The 18,218-nt window shown below is 42.0% G+C and overlaps 1 protein-coding gene across 2 annotated transcripts in view; it reads right to left on the reverse strand.

The window, feature by feature from the left end:
- RAB37 (RAB37, member RAS oncogene family) overlaps nt 1–18,218 on the reverse strand; it is a 104,915-nt gene that overhangs the window by 20,524 nt on the left and 66,173 nt on the right. The window contains exon 1 of one of the 2 annotated variants that reach the window (XM_070934645.1): nt 4,868–4,959. The exons of the other annotated variant lie outside the window; for it this stretch is intronic. The gene's annotated coding sequence lies outside the window, so the exon portion shown is untranslated. Of the gene's footprint in view, nt 1–4,867; nt 4,960–18,218 lie in introns of those variants that run through there. 2 annotated transcript variants of the gene reach the window in all.

Genomic DNA, 18,218 nt, shown 5'->3' on the forward strand with positions numbered 1-18,218 from the left:
TAAGGAAAGAAGCCACATGTACCAGGATAATGTTGCAGGATCCAACCTAGGTTGGTCAGTGGGAACAAAAGTTTAGTCTTCTGAGCTTTAAAACTCATGCTGGAACCCATCCTCAAGGAACTTCTCTCACACACATCTGGTGAGAGAGAAGTTCTCTGAGGATGGACTTCAGTGAGAATCCAAAACTTCAGAAGACTAAATCTTTGGTCCTTGTGACCGACTCAAACTGGATCCTGAAACAAACTAAGTTTAGATTCAGGACAAGAAACACCTGTGGAGTAATGGTGTCCCCCTCAATTTAGGAAATCTGCTTCCCAGCATTCCTCAACTGGAGACAGCAGAATTTCTCCAGGGGAAAAAAACCCCACTTGATATGCCAATGTCACTTTCCTCAACAAAGCAGCATCTTCCAGAAGCTTTACAACTGCCAACTTGCCAAATCCTCAGCCAGCCTTTGGACGCACAAATTGAGAAAGTGGGAAGCTGCAACACGCCCCAACTGAAAAGAACCAAATTTGGGGAAGCTGCTTGAATTGGTTTCGCTTTAAGAAAGAGGAAGAGAAAATGTCCTCTCTCTGCATTTTTTTTGTATGGAGGGAATGTTGGTTTAAAATAGAAAGCAACAAGTCCCAGAACAGAGACTCATGCAGGGAAGAACCATATAGATTTTCCTGCCTGAGGCCTTTCAGGAAGGTTGGACAATGTATCTGAAGTTATAATCCATGTGAGTTGTAGTCCGCCTGACTCAGAAAGTGCCATGCAGAGGAAGGAAGATAGAAGAGGCCAGGAATGATTGCTGTGATGGAATGGCCCAGGACCCCAGGGAAATTTGCTAAGTTTCTTTGATCATTATTGTTGTTGCTCCTTCTTAAATTAAGTTTCCCCTCATACATATGTGCAAGTCATTCCCGACTCTAGGGAGCAGTGCTCATCTCCGTTTCAAAGCCGAAGAGCCAGCACTGTCCGAAGACATCTCCGTGGTCATGTGGCTGGCATGACTAAACGCCAAAGGCGCACGGAACGCTGTTACCTTCTCACCAAAGGTGGTCCCTATTTTTCTACTTGCATTTTTTTATGTGCTTTCGAACTGCTAGGTTGGCAGAAGCTGGGACAAGTAACGGGAGCTCACCCCGTTACGCGACACTAGGGATTCGAACCGCTGAACTGCCGATCTTTCGATCGACAAGGTCAACGTCTTACCTACTGAGCCATCACATCCCTTGTTGCTCCTTAGTGTTGTTCTTTTTTTTTTTTTTTGCCTCTTGCCTTTCGCAGGGGTCAGGAAGAGGGAGCAGCAGCAGCAGTTCTAAACCCCAGTTGACTGGAGAACAAAGGACCACCACTAACAATTGACAGCTATATTACAGCAATCTAGGCGAGAGCAGGGATCTCTGGATGGCGACAGGCTATTATCCTTTTCAAGGATCCCCTCCCAGAAAGAATCTGGACGTGGACTGACTGAGTGAGCGGCATTACACAGGGCTTTTGGATTTAAGGTTGCAAGAGACCTGGAGCCAAAATGTTTTCTTCCACTTCCAGGCCCAACAGCCTGATTCCTATCGGCCAAAATATAGGGCCGATCCATAGCCTTGCCTTAGTACAGATAGTCCTCGATTTACAACCATTCATTTAGTGACCGTTCAAAGCTACATCACTTTAAAAAGTGATTTACGACACTTCTGACCATTGCAGCATCTCCATGGTCACATGATCAAAATTTGGATGCTTGGCAAATGCCATGTATTATGACGGTCGCAGTGTCCCCGAGTCATGATGTGACCCCCTTTTGAGACCTTCTGACAAGCAAAGTCAATGGGGAAGCCAGATTCACTTAACAACCGTGTTACTAACTTAACAACTGCAGTGATTCACTTAACAACTGTGGCAAGAAAGGTCGTGAAATGAGGCAAAACTCACTTCACAACTGGTTTGCTTATCAACAGAAACTTTGGGCTCAATTGCAGTCGAAAGTCGAGGACTAATATATGCAATATGAACTCACCTTCCCTATAATTTGTAAAATAGTTATGGCTTAGCGTGCAATATATTTCCAGCCAATTACGGCTCATAACACTAAACTATTATTTAATCAACCATGGCTTAGGGCAGAGGTCTTCAAACTTGGCAGCTTTAAGACTTGTGGACTTCAACTCCCAGAATTCTCCAGCCAGCATAGCTTCCAGAATTCTGGGAGTTGAAGTCCACAAGTCTTAAAGCTGCCAAGTTTGAGGACCTCTGGCTTAGGGTGATGTGAGAGCCCAGTCATTAGCAGAGGAAGAAGATGAGTGTTCTGATTTCACTGCAATTAAATATCCCTTATGCACTCAAGACTCTACTTTCACTAAGAAGTGGGAGGCAGTGGGTTCACGTCTTTGCTACCCCAAAGCATAAACTATGTGCTTAGCCAGGCATTTTTTTCCCCCTCCAAATGAAGTCCAGCCCAGGACCTTCGTTCTACGGGGAACATACTACAGTTACTGTGTGCAGATAGTTTGAGTTGTTCTTGAGCATGTCCTCTGTGCCATTTGGGGCAGTGGTTTTATGTCATGAGACAGCCAACGATGTTTTAAGTTTCCAACGTGATTATGCAGCCATCCTTCCTTCACCGAGAAAGGTGCATTGTTTCATTTCATTTCTGTTGTATTTTGGCTCGTCATGTATACAGGTAGCCCTCGACTTACGACCACAATTAACCCCGGCATTTATGTTGCTAAGTCAGAAATTTGTTAAGTGAGTTTTGCCCCATTTTACGATTTTTCTTGCCACATTTGTTAAGCGAATCACTGCAGTTCTTAAGTTAGTAACCCGGTTGTTAAGTGAACTTGGCTTCCTCATTGACTTGGCTTGTCAGAAGGTCGCAAAAGGGGATCACATGACCCCAGGACACTGCAACCGTCATAAAGACGAGACAGTTGTCAAGCATCCGAATGGAAATCACGTGACCATGGAGATGCTGCTGCAATGGTCATAAGTATGAAAAATTGATCATAAGTCACTTTTTTCAGTGCTGTTGTAACTTCGGTCACTAAATGAATTGTTGTAAATTGAGGACTACCTTTAATTCTATTGATTAGAATACCGATCTACTGTCCAACTCTATTGGAAGCATGGATATTAGCACCGGAACTCCATGCTGGATTATAATTCCTCGTGTATGGGAAAGCCACAGATACTTAAGATATATTCACAGAATGACTTTGCTATCTGTAGCAACACTTCTTGAGCTGCCTTCTTGCGGCAAGCTGGTTCTTTATATCACACAAAGCAGGCAGTTTTGCAGGACCAACACTGAGGTTTATGATGGCCCAAAGGAACACCAGGATACAAATGAAATAAATAACTTGCAATATCAATAGAACAAGGCTGTATCTGCCAGTCCCCGATAGTGCTCTTCCTGGTTTCTGAAGCATGACTGCTGGAGCTCCTATCCCAGCTGGGGAGATCTGTGCAAGCACTGAATGTGAGGAAGTGCACTTCACTGCCTTGCCAAAACCCTTCCCCCATCCTTGCTTGCTCTCTGAGATGCGTCTTCCCGCTATAGCTGCTTCCTCCCAATGTGGTTTGAATAGCAACAGCTACAGCTGCTGCAAAGAACAGTGCAACTCTTGTTTATTGGCCATCGATTTTAACAAGCGGTCTTGCTAAAGAGCAGAACCAAGCTCTGCGACTACCCCGCACCAGCCCTTTAATGATCCACTTTACAGACAGTCCTCGACTTACAACGCTTCATATAGTGACCGTTCAAAGTTTACCACAGAACTGAAAAAAAGTAATTTAGGACTGGGGTTTTTTCCCCCACCCTTACGATCCTTGCAGTAACCCCATCGTCACGTGATCAAAATTCAGACGCTTGGCAATGGACTCGTATATTATGACGGTTGCTGTTTCTCGGGATTGTGGGATCCCCTTTTGCGATCTTCTGACAAGCGAAGTCAGTGGGGAAGCCAGATTCACTTAACAACCGTGTCACAGCTGCAGTGTTTCAGTTAATGATTGTGACAAGAAAGGCCGTAAAACGGGGGCAAAACCTGCTTAAGAACTGTCTCGCTTAGCAACAGAAACGTTGGGCTCGATTGTGGTTGTAAGTCGAGGACTACCAGCATTGTCTATGGAGGCAGAGCTCGACCTGAATATGAGCCTGGTACAGTTGCAACCAAGAATTCATCAGGACTTAGAAAAAAGCCCCATTTTCAGGGCCATAGTGACTTCTGCATTTTGAGGGGCAGATTTATAAGCCTGTGAATGACGGGGGGAAAAAAATATTCAGCAGCTGTATTGTCCCTACCGGTGTTCTTTGCCAACTAAAGAAAACGACCTGTTGAATTTCTGTTCACTAGGCACCTGTTCAGGATGTAGGAACACAATTGCCTGTTGGTAGGAATGGCAATACTAAAAAACATAATTCAGTCCTAAAACATGAAGAAAAACGCCCTTGTTTTTGTTTGTTTTTTTCCCCTCACCGACATAACCATCCGAAAGAAGCTTTCCAAGCAGACCTGAGCCCCACCCTCGCTTTTCCAAAATTATCCGGGGTGCTGCTGCCCCTTTTTCCTGTTTCTTGGTGGTCTTTATCCCAAGTTCGTGGGTGAAGTTGAACCCTTTGGAGACGTTGGGTGGGGGAGCCAGCAAGGAGAGCACCAAAGGGGGAGGGGTATTACGCTCCCCCCCACTCCCCCCCCCCACAAGCTTCTTCTCCAAGACAATTTGGGTAAAGGGGGAGCGTGTTTAATGCCTATCAGCCTTGTTTGATCGCCTTGCCTTGCCCGCGGTGACAGCCGCGAAGGCCTCCCCTCCTACCCACCCACCCACACTCACACTCCCTGCCCTCTCTTGTGCCCCCTGGTGCCCAATCGGGGCAGGCTCACACCTTGCCGGAGACGTCGTAACACTTGCCGAGCGACAAAGGCTTCACCACCGGGGGAACAGCGCCGGGGGCTCCGTTGCGGGCCGGAGGGGCGCCCCCATTGCCTGCTCCGTTGCTGGTCATGGTGGCTCCCGCGCAAGGAGCAGGAACTGCCCGGGGAGCTTCTAGAGCTCCGGCCACGCTGCTTCTCTGCCCCTCCTCTCCTGCCCACGCGCGGAACCGCCCCTTTCTGGCGCTCAGGAAGGGAGAGAGCGCCCGAGCTAGCCTCCAGCACCGGACCGAAGTGGGGACCTGGAGCTGGGCGAGCACTTTCGCCTGCCTGGGCTTTGATGGCCTCGGACTTGACTTCTCACCAGCATTTGCTGCTGTTGTTGTTATTGTTGTATCTTTACGACCGCACATTTGGTTGAACACAAATGAAGCGGTTTGGGGGATGAACTGTAGCCAGACAGCTGGTTTGCAAATCAGGCGGCTGCGGCTTGGAAAGGAATTGTTTTCCTTTTTTTGATGTAGCTGCAGGTCAGCCTGCCTTGTGCTTCCAACGTGCCTCTTTCTCTGTTCCCGTGTAACCGCACTTCAGGTCGGAGTCAGCCTCTATTTTTCTGCCACGCGCTCAGGGAACGTGGTCTGTCTGCTCTGATCCCTGGACGCAGTTCTCCGGATAGGGCAGCAGCAGGGCAGAGAATCTGGTTCTTCTACAACAGATCCCCAAAGAGAGCCAGGTTTCTGGCTTTGGGAAAGTGATCAGCCAGAGAGCTTTAAAAGATAGATCAAGCCTGAGAGAGGGATCAGTTGAAGAGAGAGAGTGAGATGGAGGGGCTGCATGGTCCAGGGAGAGGGAGAATCCTTCCTCCTGGCACCCCTATTCAATGATCTACTTCTAAAATGGGTTTGATGCTCTTCTGGATTATAAACTAGTTTACCATATATCATTTTACAACTGGACCAGGGGTGAAATTCAGCAGGTTCTGACAGGTTCTGGAGAACCGGTAGCGGAAATTTTGAGTAGTTCAGAGAACTACTGGCCTCAGAGTGGGGTGGGAATGGAGATTTTGCAATAACCTTCTCCCAGGAGTGGGGAGGGAATGGGGATTTTGCAGTATCCTTCCCCTGGAGTGGGGTGGGAATGGAGATTTTGCAGTATCCTTCCCCTGGAGTGGGGAGGGAATGGGGATTTTGCAGTATCCTTCCCTGCTATGCCTACCAAGCCATGCCTACCAAGCCACACCATGTCCACCAAGCCATGTCCACAGAACCAGTAGTAAAAAAAAATGAATTTCACCACTGGACTGGACAGCTTTCATCATGGGAGCAGGACTCCCATGGATAAACAACTTTGGTTTGATATAGATGGAAAAATAATTAGTATATACCAACATGGAATAAATGAATCAGGGAAACAAAAAACTGGGCTTCAAAACATATCGACATTTTGGGGCAAATTGCAGTGGTGAAAATAGAAATCCTTGCAAGGCTCAGTTTTCTATTTCAAAGTCTCCCAGTCAGGGCAAGCAGAAATACAGAAAGGTTCCTATTTTATTTTAGCAGAAGTGAAACTAGCAGACATGAGTGATACAATAAATGAGGAAGGTGCCTCTGGTACTTTCTGCTACTCAGCCAAGTAGCAATGCCAAGTAGCCCTCCAGGAGCAAAATGAGAATGGAAGCCAGTTTGGTCTAGTCTAGTGGTTAAAGTTCTGGCCTAGGACCTAGGAGATCATGAGTTCTAGTCCCACTTTAGGCATGAAGCCAACTGTGTGATCTTGGGCCAGTCACTCTCTCTCTGCCCAACCTACCTTGTTGTGAGAAAAATAAGAGAAGGAAGAAGTATTATATATGTCTGTTGCCTTGAATTACTTAGAAGGTAATAAAGATGGGATAAAAATCTAATTAACTAAATGGGACCATATAGCAACTTGGAATAGTTCCCTTTTTAAGGAATCTCACATGCTTTTTGGAGAAATGAAGCTTACATTTTCAGCAATGGAATTCATACACACACACACACACACACACACACACACACAATCACATAGTCCTTTGGATTACATCCCATACTTAGCAAAGTTATGAAATTTCTAGGAATTTCCAAAACCATAAATCTCTTCCTAAAATGGAATGTGTTGAATAATCCCCACACTAGATGAATTTACATATTTGTGAAACTAGCCAGCGCTTAAAGTACAAGTCTTCAAAATAGGTGTTGTTGTTTTAGTTTGACCTCTGGCCTCTGTAGATAAATGAATTCTTTAATTACATAAAACAATATATTGAGAAAGACTAGATCAGATGCCACAAATATTCTCAGATTTCACGGAATCTCCCCTAATCTCAGAAAATCCAGTGATTAAATACAATGAAAGGAACAAAAAAGTTATTTGTTTATTTTGGAACTGCCAGAAATTCTTTCATTTGCTCATTGACAAAAGATTATCTTATTTCAATAATCTCATTATCTAACCTATTATAAATTAGGTTCTTTGCCTTAATATAATCTTGCTCATGGGACTTACATAGTATAACTTCCCTGGCTTCTGGTGATTTTTTTTTTTCCTTTTAGGTACTGAAAGAGCCCCCAATGCTTAGTCACTGAAACCAGCTGTTCATCTCTGAACAGAACCAGATCTTTCTCATATGTTAAACCAAATAGGTATTTGGTGACTGGAAGACACAATATTGGGAGGAAAGCTGAGAGTCACAAGATTTTTAGTGGGTTTCCTGGTTTTGGAAAGAGCTTTTAAACAGGAGCTTTGTTTTTTAAGCTCCAGTGAGATTATTTTAATACGAGATTTGCATTTTCCAAATGACAAGGAAACATGCCACTGTTCTGATCCAAGGGATCAGAGAGTCACGACAGCACTGAAAAAAAGTGACTTGACCATGTGTCATACTTATGACCATTGTAGCCACCCCATGCCATGTGATCAAAATTCGGACGCTTGGCAACTGACTCATATTTATGATGATTGCAGTATCTCGGGATCATGTGATCATCTTTTTTGACCTTTTGACAAAGTCAATAGGAAAGCCAGATTCACTTAACAACCATGTTACTAAGTTAACAACTGCAGCAATTCACTTAACAACTGTGGCAAGAACTGCTGTAAAATTGGGCAAAACTCACTTAACATATGTCTCATTTAGCAACATAAATTTTGGGCTCAATTGGTTGTAAGCTGTACTTTATTTTCAGCCCCATGATAACATGAACAGATTTATATTGTACAATTTTAGAAAAGCATAAAGCTACCTATCAGTTACCTTCATGACTGATCCTGACTAAAAATAACTTCCCGAGGTTTGATAGTGCAGTACCACAAATCCATTGGGATTTATCCAATTGAAAGTCCAAATCATCTTCCCAGATATTTTCACAATATTTTGTGTTAGTGCGAGTATTATATAACAATAAGATTTCCTTTCTGCTAAATTTTGATTACATCTTACTTCAAATATTGTTAATGGTTTTAAAATTAATGGGACCTGGCTGTTTTATATATTTGAAACCAGTTGGTTCTTTTGGTTATTTCTATTGTAAAATATATTTATTAATTATAGGAATTTCAATGATCTTCTGGTTCTGTAAAATCTTCTGCCTGTTCTTTGCACTGGATACATTTGTTCTTGTGATCAAGAAAAAATGTTGAAAGAATAGGAAAAGAGGAGAAAAGTTGGGAGCCAAAGATTGTTTCTATCATTTGAAATAGTAGGCATCTGTTTCTTAGTGGAAGTTTCAGTACCAAACAAGGAATAAGATAAGGATGTATAATAATCCTTTGATTGTTAAATCCATGGTGGAGATGGACCGTTAAGAACTTTGATGAATGAATGAATGAAGCAGTGAATGAGTGAGTGAATGATATATGTAGATAGAGAGAGAGAGGGAGGGAGGGAGGGAGGGAGAGAGAGAGAGAGAGAGATGTATAAGAAATGCTTTTGGATTAGAAATGTATTGATTGGTGATTCACTCCCATTAATCAACTTGCTTCCAGAAGTTGTGAATGCTCCAACACTGGAAGTTTTAAAGAAGAAGTTGGATAGCCATTTGTCTGTTATCTACAGTAAGATGTATAACAATAAAAGAGGACAACTACACAAAATAAAACTGGATATGGAGAGATGGAAAAGCTTGCAACTTTCCATGATGGGTAGAATAGCTGCAATAAAGATGAACATATTGCCGAAGATACTTTTTTTGAGGAATAGAAGACTATTATTATTGGAGGGTCACGACCTTTAACTAGGGTGGCATGTGTTTCTCTGGTACGGGAGAAACGCAGCACATCAATACTTCCAAAGGCATTATGTAAGAAACACATTGTTATCAGTGTGGGACAAAATTAAATAACAAAACTATAGGGAAATACCAGTCTGGCTCTCCACCTTAGAAGCATTGACACACCCAAATCTTATAAAAATGGAAAAAAATGTTTCTTATAAGGATATACTAAACGAGAACGGTGAATTGAAAACCAGATTAGAACTAAAAGACCAAGGGGTGGAATTAGAGTGGTGGTTGTACCTGCATTGTGTTATGTGAAAGATGTGAAAACATGGGGTTTTTATAGAGAACTAACAACATTGGACAAGATATTAGTGGAGACTGATGACAAATTGATAAGGATACAATTATTTATTAAGTTACAAAATGGAGGAAGAACAAATTAAAGAGACGATGATAGCATGGGCTAAAATTTTTGGATATAATATAGATTTGGATTTGACAAAAGCTTTGGGAGAGAAATCGGAAACTGACAATGGCCATATCATATAAGGAAAATCTCTATAAAATGTTCTATGCGTGGCATCTGCCCCCGGCATGACTGGCCAAAACGTTTAGCAATATGTCTCCAAACTGTTGGAAATGTAAACAAATACATGGCACATATTACCCACATGTGAACCTGTATAAAGGCAAGGAAATTTTGGATACAAATTTATATGTGGTTAGAAAAAATGATTAGACAACATATAGAGTTTAAACCAGAATTATTTTTATTAGGCATTATATCAGATGGCTATGATAAAGGGACAATATACCTAATATTACACATCTTGACCACAGCAAGAATTCTATTTGCAGCAGTGGAAGAGTGAAAACACCTCTTCAGAGGAGGAGACAATAAGAAAGATATTAGTCTGTGCTGAAATGGTCAGGCTAACGCTAAAAATAAAAGATAAAGGAGATACAGAATACTATGCTACATGGAATAGATTCTATCAATGGTTAGAAATACGAGTTAGAAGTTGGAATGCGAAAGAATCAGGTTAGGTGGACATGGAAAGAGATACTGTGTATGTATTAGAATGTAGGTATTAGAATGATAGATAAGTTGACATTCTAGAATATGATGGTCAGAAATAACTGTACAACACTAGCATTGTTTAAAATAGTATATATGTTATTTTGCTTTTACCTTTGTTTCATGGGAAGTGGAATGCCAGGACAATTACACTGTATTCAATATATTTATATGTAAACAATAAAAATATATTTAAAAAAAAAACAATTCAGAAGCTATAACTAGTATGGACTGCAAACACCTGGCTACTAGGGCACTCTATTTTAGTAGACCAACATCTATTTTAAAGTTACTGCCCTGGTTTTGGATTGTTTTCTGAGCCAAAGTGCTAGTTATTACATATAAGAAGTAAAGATAAAGGTTTCCCCTGTCCGACTCCAGGGTGCGGTGCATATCTCTGTTTCTTAGCTGAGGGAGCCAGTGTTGTCCGAATATATTTCCATGGTCACATGGCCAGCATGACTATATGCCAAGTTGCATGGAATGCTTTACCTTTCCACCAAAGTGATACCTATTTATCTACTCACATTTGCATGCTTTCAAACTGCTAGGTTGTTAGGAGCTAAGACAAGAACAGGAGCTCACCCCCTCATGCGGTACTTTGGGTCTCAAACTGCCTACCATTTGGTCGACAAGCCCAGCATCTTAATCTCTAGGCCACCACAACCCTTCAGGTATTACATATACAATTTATTATTTTAAATGCTTGTATTGTTTTAATTGCTTTTATAGTTTTGGAATTGGAACCATATATCATTATAGAAAACAATCCAATATATAAAATGTTAGACCAAATAGGTTAATTAAAACAAGCCAAAGGGAACTTCACTCAATTGGACTAATAATTCTTTGGGGGGTGGGGGAATTCTTCACAGTGAGGACTCACCATATATGGATGGGAGGGGGCGTCATTCCAGAGGATAAGATTGTTGTGTTTGACTGGAAAATCAAAATGAATTATTGGAGATTGCAGATAGCAAGAAGATGATGCAAATAAATGAATTTCTGCATATTGGTAGTTTGCTTACTCAGTATGTAAACTGGATTGAGACATTTTAAGAAGTGCAAATGCTTGTAACAATATAGCCTATTGTCTGATATAAATAATGAGTGTTTATCAAAGTAATTGAAAATGCTGAGGTAGAAGAATACATTTCTACCCACTTCGTTATATGGAAGAGAGTGCTCAGTGTGTCAGAAGAAATATGAACGAAGTGGGAATGAGAGACTACAAAGTGATAGTGTAAAACAAGAGGTTGAGTCAGGAATGAATGTGAATTGTATAGAAAAATGAGTGACTAGTGTGAAAGAAGCATGTGAAAGTGCTTGATCAAAAAAAGAATGAATGGGTTGAGAGGAATGCAAATGTGAAGGGATATTCAGAAAATGAATGGTGAAAAGTTCAAGAACAAAATAATGGCATGAAGGAGTGTATGGATGGAGTGGAAGAAGGGGCACTTTGCAAGGATTGAAAGGTGTGGGAATTATAATAAATTACGTTGAGGTAAACTAGATTTAGTTAGACTTCCTTTTCTCTTATTTCTTGGGTTTAATTGCTTTTGTCTATTGCTTCTCATGCTTCTGCGCTTTGCATAACTTTGCTTATTCCAAAAGACGGTAACACGATAACCATATATGTATGGGTGTGGTCTGGCTGTCTGGGAGAAATGGTGCTACCAGGGGTGAAATGCTCCCGATTCAGACCGGATTGCCTGATCTGGTAGCGATGGCGGCGGGTGGTTCGGAGAACCAGTATCAAAAATCCCTGCCCACCCCCCCCACGCCCAGCTGAGCCGTGCGATTATCAGAGGCTTTTTGTTTTTCTTTTAAAAGCATTTTTTCTACAACCTCTTCGGCTGAAAAAATGCTTTTAAAAGTAAAAAAAAAAAAGCTTCTGATGATTGTGAGGCTCAGCTGGGATCGTCAGAGGCTTTTAAAGGCATTTTTTCTATAACCTCTTCAGCCGAAGAGGTTGTAGGGAAAAAAATGCCTTTAAAAACCTCTGAGGATCCCAGCTGAGTTGCCTGATCGTCAGAGGCTTTTAAAAGCATTTTTTTCTGCAACCTCTTAAGGTTGTAGAAAGAATGCTTTTAAAAGTTAAAAAAAAAGTTGGCCACACCCACCCAGTCACATTACCCCCCCACCAAGCCATGCCCATAAGAACTGGTAGTAACAAATTTTACATTTCACCACTGGGTGCTACCCTAACTAATAAGGAATTATAGTTTGTACCAGTGGTGGGTTTCTACCGGTTCGCCCCGGTTTGGTCAAACCGGTAGTAGTCGCGGCGGGAGGCTCCACCCACCCACCCGGATGTCATCACAGGCGCTCTGTGCATACGCAGAAGGTTCTGTGCATGCGCAGAAGTGCCACATGTGAGCAAAGCAAGCACGCGTACACTCCCAGTTCTGAACCAGTAGCAAAGGTATGTGGAACCCACTACTGGTTTGTACCCACTGAATACTTTTCGACTATTTTTTGATATGAAATAGCACTGAGATTTCAAATGTTTAAACTTCCAACGTGCTTTATTTGCCTAGTCATGAGGGAAGGTGTTTATTTAGATATAAATGAAGAAATAATTGCCATATACAGTATAACAGCCAAGTAATAGAAAAGGGAATTAGGAGTGCTTGTAATATAAAGAGGATATTGGGAAATGTAGTCATTTTAACTTCAACAAGTAAGAGTTCTTTTTCCTCCTCCTCCATTTAGCAATGTTTTGTCTAGAAAATAATGGTGCCTACAAATTCCTTGCCCTGCAAATACAAGGCAGATGGCATATCCAGATAAAGTTTTTTTTCCCCCCTGACAATGTTTCCAGGTCTCCACAACCTTTTATTGTAACTCTGGTTTTCCACCACCCCCTGCTAGAGAAACCTGTATTTCCAGTCCCTGTTAACAATGCTATGGAAAATATTCAAGAAAAATAAATTCACCAGATTCTGAAAATGATAGGTCTGAGGTGCTTCACAATTTCCCAGATGATTTTATATATATGGGGGGGATTTCAAGTAGTATGATGTGGAGCTGGGGTGAACGAAGGGAAGGATTGAGAGGGTTAACTATGCAAATAAATTTTCAGGTAATTACATGAGAAAAGAAGCTTTCTCTTCCCAAAGAGCTGTGGCTGTCAAACTGGACCTGTCTTATGTCTCAAGGTGTTGACAGATAATATGATAACATCTTCCTCATAAATCCACAGTGTCCTGTTTCAGTCAATAAACCAAAACCAGCTTCATCTCAGAAAGATCCTTTTGAAGAAAAGGACATGTGGTCATATCCATCACTCATGTCCATCGCTCTTGATGAAAAGGGTAATGCAGAGACAGGTCCCGCTATCTTCAGGTGTCCTGTATTTCAGAGGCCCACAACCTTCTGGAAACCAGGTGCCGGTTCTCTGGAGAGAGGTTTTTCCATGGACCAGAGGGGGTGTGGTTTTGTGTGCTGCCTGCATCCCACGGATGGGCCTTCACTTGTTTGTGCGGCCTGGTTTCTGGCATGCCGCAGACAGACCACTGTCGGTCCAGGGACTGGGGGTTGGGGACTCCTGCTGTATTTAATCCTAGGATCTCTGGCATTTTGTCTTAAAGATTCTGTTCATTGAGAAAAATAGCCAGCACACTATTTATTTTCAGCACTGCCTCTGGGCTTCTACAGTTTTCTTTGAAATGACAGTAATGGATGATTTTTACTCAGCACTTCTTTAAAAGGGCTTCCTGCTGCCCGCCCTCCCCCCTTCCAAAAAACAAGGATAAAATTGAGGAGACAAAGTACACTTCGAAAGATGAGGCTAGAGAGAGAAGCAACCTCAACAGCCTACCTTTGAATAAATGGGTTTGGTTAAGGTGACCAGACGTCCCGCTTTTGGCGGGACAGTCCCGTTTTTGAGCAATTTGTCCCGCGTCCCGCGGCGTTTTAAAAAAGTCCCGATTTTTCATTCTGCCTCCTGGTTCCCGGCTGCCTCCTGAATCCCCGCTGATGGCTAGAGGGAAAAAACCTGTTTAAACTCTTGCCGCGGGGCTTCAAAGGGCCGCCCTACGTTAATTAGCTCGGCTTCCCCCTCTCAGCTGATTTGCACAGGGCTCTGCTCTTGCTAAATTGCTCAGCAGTTTTTTTTTTCTCTTTGTGCAAACCAAGCTCAAAACGAAAGCGAAAGTAAAACAGGCTGTTGGCTTTGCGGTTTGCTTGCAACGTTGGAAAATTAGGCAGCAGATTTATTTTCCTTTTCCTCACCAAAAAAGGTAAGTGCAAACAATGGAAAATTATTTAGGGCAAAAGAGGAGAGTTCAAGATTTTAAAACACAAAAGAAAAAAAAGCTCTTTTTAACTAGGGAATTGTAATAATTGAGATATTAATTGTATACTGTGTTGAAAGCAGAAATGGTTAAGTTGTGGTTTGGAGGAATATATGGGGGAAATTATTTGGTTTATTATTATTGGTAAGTATAATTAATTGATTTGTAAGAAATTGGATTGCATGGAAATAATTGGAATATTCATGTTCATATTGATTAATATACAAAAAAGATAGTTATATAACTAATTGATTTATATTAAAATGTTGAATTTGTATTAAACAACTGTATTACATAATTACATAATTAACCAATGTGAGGATGGATATAAAAATAGATGACAATGGGAAGGGGTATAAAATAGAATAGAAGGGAAAAATTGAATTTGATTAAGATTAGAGATGAGGATGAAGGGTAATATTGTTTTTTTAAAAAAATAGATGAGGAATAAATATGGCAAAAAGGAAATATAGAAATTGTAAATTTAATTGAAATGACTAAACACTGTTTAAATTTGTGAACCAGCCAAATATTCTGTTCAAAGAAAATACATTGTATGTATGTGTGTTTCTAATTATTGCTATTTATTCATATTTGTTCTCTTTTATTCTTTAAAGTTTAACAATTCATTCTTTATCTTAATATCTTTATATTTGTTTGGGGTTGGCTTTCTTCCCTTTCATCTTTTTTATTGTACAGCAATCTTTCTCCTCAAACCTACCACCACTCTCTTTTCTTTCCTTCTTACTTTCTCTTCCCCCCCTCTTCTTCTCCTCCCTACTTCCTCTTCCTTTCTCCTTCTCCTCCTCTCTTCCTCCCTCTCTTAACCGTCACTCCTACTCTAATTTCCCTTCCCTTCCTTCATCCCTCTCAATTACTGTATCCTTTTATGCATATGGACTACTCAGAGGGCTGAAAAAGTTATTTTTGACTGGTCCTCGCACTTTTGACCAGTCCTCGAACTTACGACTGTCCTCACATTTTACATTTTTGCCCTATCTTGTCATCATGGTGAAGAGAAGCTGTTGTGAAATGAGTGACATGGTTGTTAAGAATGCTGCACGGGCATAAATGTGAGGATGGTCATAAGTGTGAGGACCAGTCAAAAGTGTGAGGACCTGTCAGAAATGACTTTTTTCAGCCCTCTGGTTAGTCCTTTTGTGCATATGGACTACTCAGAGGGCTGAAAAAGTTATTTTTGACTGGTCCTCGCACTTTTGACCAGTCCTCGAACTTACGACTGTCCTCACATTTTATGTTTTTTTCCCTATCTTATCACCATGGTGAAGAGAAGCAGTTGTGAAATGAGTGACATGGTTGTTAAGAATGCTGCACGGGCATAAATGTGAGGATGGTCATAAGTGTGAGGACCAGTCAAAAGTGCGAGGACCTGTCAGAAATGACTTTTTTCAGCCCTCTGGTTAGTCCTTTTGTGCATATGGACTACTCAGAGGGCTGAAAAAGTTATTTTTGACTGGTCCTCGCACTTTTGACCAGTCCTCGAACTTACGACTGTCCTCACATTTTACATTTTTGCCCTATCTTGTCATCATGGTGAAGAGAAGCAGTTGTGAAATGAGTGACATGGTTGTTAAGAATGCTGCACGGGCATAAATGAGAGGATGGTCATAAGTGTGAGGACCAGTCAAAAGTGTGAGGACCTGTCAGAAATGACTTTTTTCAGCCCTCTGGTTAGTCCTTTTGTGGATATGGACTACTCAGAGGGCTGAAAAAGTTATTTTTGACTGGTCCTCGCACTTTTGACCAGTCCTCGAACTTACGACTGTCCTCACATTTTACATTTTTGCCCTATCTTATCACCATGGTGAAGAGAAGCAGTTGTGAAATGAGTGACATGGTTGTTAAGAATGCTGCACGGGCATAAATGTGAGGATGGTCATAAGTGTGAGGACCAGTCAAAAGTGTGAGGACCTGTCAGAAATGACTTTCCAGCCCTCTGAGTAGTCCCTATACACATAGCCATGGCCACCCGGTCACATGACCAGCTAGCCACGCCCACCCAGTCACATGGCCTCTAAGCCACGCCCACACAATAAGCCACGCCCACAATGGTGTCCCTCTTACCAATGTTAAAATCTGTTCACCTTACCCTATACACATAGCCATGGCCACCCGGTCACATGACCAGCTAGCCACGCCCACCCAGTCACATGACCAGCTAGCCACGCCCACAAAATAAGCCACGCCCACAATGTCCCTCTTTACCAGTGTTAAAATCTGGTCACCTTAGGTTTGGTCACTAAACATGTGCTCTGTGATCTACAATTGTTTTGTAAACAGATAGGCTTCTTAGTTCTTCCTCTACTGATGCTTATGTTGATCCTTTTGTGAGAATGCCTACAACTCTCAGGAATTCCAAATGTGTTCACTAATCTCCAAAGATTGTGTGCTTGTGGGAATGATCTTGGGAGACAGGAGAGCAGATAAGAGATAAGCTTAGCCCACAAAAAGATTTTGCCAGTGGCAAACATCTCAGAAGAGACCTCCCTTATTTCTTGGACTGTAAAAGGGACAGAGGAGAAATGAATTTTTAGACTTGTATAATAATACTGTTAAGGTAACCTGACAATAAAATAAGAGTTAGTTCATCTGGGTGTGCTTCTTATGAGTCTGACGGTGTCTCTGATTTGGAGTTCATGAAATTACAGAATTTCAACCCCATGGTACATAAATCCAGAAAGATGACACAGGGAAAGATAGTAAACACCATTTATATGCTTGAAATATAGCAAGATCTATTTATTTTAATATCCTGTCAAATCATCAACATCATCAATCATCAAAAGACCCAAGTTGAAGCATAAGAATGGAAACTGTGCACTGCTGCCAAGAGAATAGGTTGCATGAGCCATTTTTCTCACCCCTGGTGATTTATGGTATCAACCAACCATCACTGTGCCAATATAACAATAATGAAGCCAGGATTTATATTGTCACACAATAATCAAGTGAAGCTAGAAGAACACCACAAATCATTAGCAAGTAAATAGATGAAGTCTTGGAACCACCCAATTCTCTTTGTCTTCCACACCAGAGGTGGGTTTCAGCAGGTTCTGACCAGTTCTGGAGAACCAGTAGCGGAAATTTTGAGTAGTTCGGCGAACCGGTAGTAGAAATTCTGACTGGCCCCGCCCCCATCTATTCTCTGCCTCCCGAGTCCTAGCTGATTGGAAGGAAATGGGGATTTTGCAGTAACCTTCCCCTGGATTGGGGAGGTAATGGAGATTTTACAGTATCCTTCCCCTGGAGTGGGGTGGAAATGGAGATTTTACAGTATCCTTCCCCTGCCATGCCCACCAAGCCATGCCCATCAAGCCATGCCACGCCCACCAAGCCACACCCACAGAACCGGTAGTAAAAATTTTTGAAACCCACCACTGTTCCACACCTCTGTGGACCATCAAAGTCTCCCATTCACATGAACCCCTTTGCCCTCCAAATAAGTGCAGAACTCCAGACTTCTCCCAAATGGCACTCTTGGTGTAATTGGACTTCAACTGGCTACATATTATGAGAGTTGAAATCCAAAGACATCAAGAACCATCTATCTGGGCTGGGAATTAAGGCAACTGGAGTTAAAATCTAGGACACCAGTCCCCAACCTTTCCAACCCCGTGGACTGGCAGCGGCGGGAGGGGGGAGGAGTGGATAGTTTTGCACATGCCTGTCGTTTGCTCAAATGGAGGTTCGTATGCTTGCCAGCTGCCTTTGCAACCCAGTTCCCAATGGGTTG

This window comes from Pituophis catenifer, unplaced genomic scaffold, assembly GCF_029215685.1.
Source record: "Pituophis catenifer annectens isolate HBS135680 unplaced genomic scaffold, rPitCat1.0.hap2 SCAF_2, whole genome shotgun sequence".
Lineage (NCBI taxonomy): Eukaryota > Metazoa > Chordata > Lepidosauria > Squamata > Colubridae > Pituophis > Pituophis catenifer.